The sequence below is a fragment of the Orycteropus afer genome, unplaced genomic scaffold, assembly GCF_000298275.1.
Source record: "Orycteropus afer afer isolate SDZICR_OR568_19922 unplaced genomic scaffold, OryAfe1.0 scaffold00064, whole genome shotgun sequence".
NCBI classification, from domain to species: Eukaryota; Metazoa; Chordata; class Mammalia; order Tubulidentata; family Orycteropodidae; genus Orycteropus; species Orycteropus afer.
Window position 1 is genome coordinate 12,301,942 of NW_006921651.1, and position 4,690 is coordinate 12,306,631.

Consider the following 4,690-nt stretch of genomic DNA (forward strand, 5'->3'; position numbering starts at 1 on the left):
ATGGGCATTGATTGTGGATCCAAGTAAAATGAAATCCCTGACAACTTCAGTCATTTCTCCATTTATCATGATGTTGCTTATTGGTCCAGTTGTGAGGATTTTTGTTTTCTTTATGTTGAGGTATCATCCATACTGAAGGCTGTAGTGTTTGATCTTTTTTAGTAGGTGCTTCAAGTCCTCTTTGCTTTCATCAAAAAAAAAGTTGTACCATCTGCATATTGTAGGTTGTTAATGAGTTTTCCTCCAATCCTAATTCCTCATTCTTCATCTAGTCAGGCTTCTAAGATTATTTGCTCAACTTATAGATTGCATATGTATAGTAAAACAATAGAATCCTGATGCATACTCCCACATTAGTATCCTCTTGTTCTGTTTAAACAAATGCCTCTTGATCTATACAGGTCCCTCATGAGCACAATTCAGTGTTTTGTAATTCCCATTCTTTGCGATATTCTTCATAATTTATTATGAGCCACACAGTCGAATGTCTTGCTTGGTCAATAAAATACAGATAAACATGTTTCTGGTATTCTTTGCTTTCAGCCAATATCCATCTGACATCAGGAATGATACCCCTTGTTCCACATCCTCTTGAATCTGGCTTAAATTTTTGGAAGTTAGTTGTCAGTGTACTGCTGCAACCATCTTTGAATTTTCTGCAACAGAATTTCACTTGCGTATGATATTAATGATATTGTTTGATAACTTCTGCCTTCTGCTAGATGGCTTCTCTTTGGAAGAGCACAAATATGGATCTCTTCCAGTCAGATGGCCAAGTAGCTGCTTTCCACCCTTCTTGGCATAGATACGTGAGTGCTTCTCATGTTGCATCCATTTGCTCAAACATCTCACTTGGTAGTCTATCAATTTCTGGAGCCTTGTTCTTTGCCAGTGCCTTCAGTGCAGCTTGGACATCTTCCTTCAATACCATTGGTTCTTGATCATATGTTACCTCCTGAAGTGGCTGAACATTGACCATTTCTTGGTACAGTGACACTGTATTTTTTCCATCTTCTTTTGATGTTTCCTGCATCAATCAGTATTTTGCCCACAGAATCCTTTAGTATTGTAACTCGAGGCTTGAATTTTTTCTTCAGTTCTTTCATCTTGAGCAATGTCATGCTTGTTCTTCTCTTTTGGTTTTCTAATTGCAGGTCTTTGCACATTTCATTATAATACTTTACTTTGTCTTCTCAAGCCACCCTTTGAAATCTCTGTTCAGCTCTTTTACTTCATTATTTCTTCCATTTGCTCCAACTACTCTGCATTCAAGAGCAAGTTTCAGAGTCCCTTCTGACATCATTTTTCATCTTTCCTGTGTATATAATGACCTTTTGCTTTCTTCATGTCTGATGTCCTTGATATCATCCCATAACTCATCTGGTCTTCAGTCAGTAGTGTTTGGTGGATGAAATCTGTTCCTGATATGGCTTCTGAATTCAGGTGGGATATATTCAAGGTTGTTCTTTGGCTGTCATGGACTTGTTTTAATTTTCTTTAGGGTCACTTTGAACTTGGATATGAGCAGTTGTTGGTTCCAGTTCCACAGACTACTCCTGGCCTTGTTCTGATTGATGATATCAATCATCTCTGTCATCTCTTTCCACTTATGTAGTCTTATTGTATTTGATTCCTGTGTGTTCTGGTTAGCTGGTGCCGCTCTGACAGGAATATACCACAAGTAGGATGGCTTTAACAAACAGGAGTTTATTCTCTTACAGTTTGGAGGCTTTAAGTCCAAGTTCAGAGTGCCAGACTTTAGGGGATGAGTGAAAGCCCCTTGACCTTGGGCTTCAGCTCTTCTCCTGCTTCTGGCCCACTGAAGCTGGAGGCTTTTCTTCACTCAGACTGCTGCTGGCTGCTGAGGCTGACAAACCCAAGGTCGACAAATACAAAGGCACAGTCCCAACGTTACCAAACAACACAGCAGGCCACTAATTCGAATCCAGAAGAGCTCCCAAGATTGGTAGGTCATGGCAGGCTGCTGAACAGCCACTTGGCTACATGCAGGGTTCAAGCATGCCAAAAAGCTGGAGACCTTCCTCATAGTTGTTTCTTACATACGGGAAGCAGACCACATCTCTAAAGCAGCTACTAGGCTGCTCCAGTAGATTCCACCATGGAGTTAATTGCCAATCTCACCATAGGGAATAACTACATCCAGCTCCCCAGCCCTCAACCAGGCCCAGCCAAGGTGACACATAACCTTAACTACCACACTGTGTACTCCATCCTGTGAGGTCTATGTGTATAGTCACTGTTTATGTTGTTGAAAAAAGATACTTCCAAAGAATTGGTCCTAGCTCTTGGCAAACGCTATCATGCGATCTCATCATATCTGTCACCAAGGCTGTTCTTCACAACTACTGACCCTTCCTCTGTGTTTCTAACTTTCACATTCCAATCATCAGTAATTATCAATGACTTTTGATTGCTTGTTTAATCAGTTTCATACTACAGAAGCTGGGGAAAATATTCAGTGTCTTCATCTTTGGCATTAGTGGTTGGTATGTAAATTTGAAAAAGTAATAGTATTAACTGGTCATCCTTGTGGGCATATGGCTATTTTCCTATCATGGACAGTGTTATACTTCAGGATAGATCTTGAAATGTTCTTTTTGGTGATGAATGTGATGCCATTCCTTTTTCATTTGTCATTTCCTCCATAATAGTCCACCACTTATCTGTCAATTTGTTGTACTGTGTGGCTTTCATGTTGCTATGATGGTGGATGGTAGCATAGAGGCTAAGACACTTGCCTGCTAACCAGACGGCTAGTGGTTCAAACCCACCAGCCACTCCTCGGAAGGAAGGTTGGGCAATCCTATAGTGATACTGCCTCGGAAACCCAAGGAGGGGTCGCTATGAGTTGGGTTTGACTCGACGGCACATAACAACAACAACAATAATGATGCTGGAAACTATGCCATCAGTATTTCAAATATCAACAGGGTCAGTCGTGGTAGATAGGTTTCAGCAGAGCTTATAGACTAAGACAGCCTGGGAAACAGGACCTGATGTTCTACTTCTGAAAAAATTGGTCAGTGAAAGCCTTATGAACATTGTCTGATACACTGCCGAAAGGTGAGACCTTCAGGTTGGAAGGCACTCAAAATATGACTGGGGAGGAGCTGACTCCCCAGTGTAGAGTCAACATGATAGGGGTGTGGCCTAACTCAAAATAAGAGGAACAGCTGCAAATGTCCATTAGTAATTGGAACATGGAATGTGAAGTATGAATCTAGGAAAATTGGAAGTTGTCAAAAGTGAAATGGAACAAATAAAGATCAGTATCTTAGGTATTAATGAGCTGAAATGGACTGGTATCGGCCATTTTTAATCAGTCATATGGTCTGCTGTGCCAGGTGTTTTGGTTATCTAGTGAAGCTAGATAACCATACCACACATTGGTGGTTTCAATAAACAGGAGTTTATTCTCTTACAATTAGGAGGCCAGATGTCCGAGCTCAAAGTGCCACCTCTAGGAGCTGGGTGAAAGCCCCTCGACCTTGGGCTTCAGCTTTGCCTCTTCCTCCTGGCCCACAGCTTCTGGCTGCCAAAGCTGACAAACCCAAGGTCAACAAATAAAATGACACAGTCCCCAGATTCTCAAACAACACAGCAGGGCACTGCTTCAAGTCCAGGAACAATCCTAAGATTGTTGTCGGCAGACAACATGGCAGGCTGATGAATGAAGTCTTGGCTACATGCAGAGTCCAGACATGCCAAAAAGCTCCAGAGACCTTTCTCAATGCTTCTTCTTACAGACTGCAAGCAGACCACAGCCCTTAGGCAGCTACTCAGCTGCTCTAATAGATTCCACCATGGAGTTGATTATCAGTCTCATCATGTGGAGTAACTACATCCAGCTGCCCAGCCAAGGTGTGGCCTTAACTACCACACCAGGAATTACAAATTAAAGAGAAACAGCATCACAACAGGGAAGCTATTGCTGTTTTAATTCCTGTTTTGTGTTTGGAGAAATTGAGGCACATGGCAGTAGAGTCACTGCCTAAGCACTCACTGGTAGAATTGGGTGTGAGGGATTTCATTATTATCTCAGCCAGAGCCTCATTCATATACTCTTTCCTTTTCTCATGCACTCACTCACTCACTCACTCACTCACTCTTACTCCTCCAGGCAGTGTTCTATATCAACTATAACTGAATACATAGTTATTTTCTTCCAATGTCTTATGTTATATTTATATAAGTTGTGAATTGATTAAAGGCAAGGTCATTTTGTGTTGAGACCTGTTCTCTTTAACATTTATTAGCTTGGAAACGATCTCTTAAACATCCCGAACTCTGTCACCTTTTATTGTGTTTTAGTGGTTGATATTGCAGTATCTCTAGATAGTTAGTTGGTAAGCTTCTTTGAGTTCTAAAGGATTTTTTGACATCTCTTACTTTCTGATAATTTAATCTTGTCATCCACCAAGGCAAATGGGCAGGAAAAAAGCTTAGCTGTGGTCAAAACTGGCAGAATATGATTTAGGGAGAAAGCACAGGAAATCAAATTCCCTCTGCAGCAGTTTTTGCTACAAATAAGCAAAAGAAGACAAATGTAGACGTTGTCACCTGTGGTTGCCATAATCAAGGCTGCTGTGAAACTTTTCATAGCTAAATGGGCCAAGCAGGCTTGCTGGGAGATTCTCCCTTGGACAGAGATTATATATATATAAAAGAG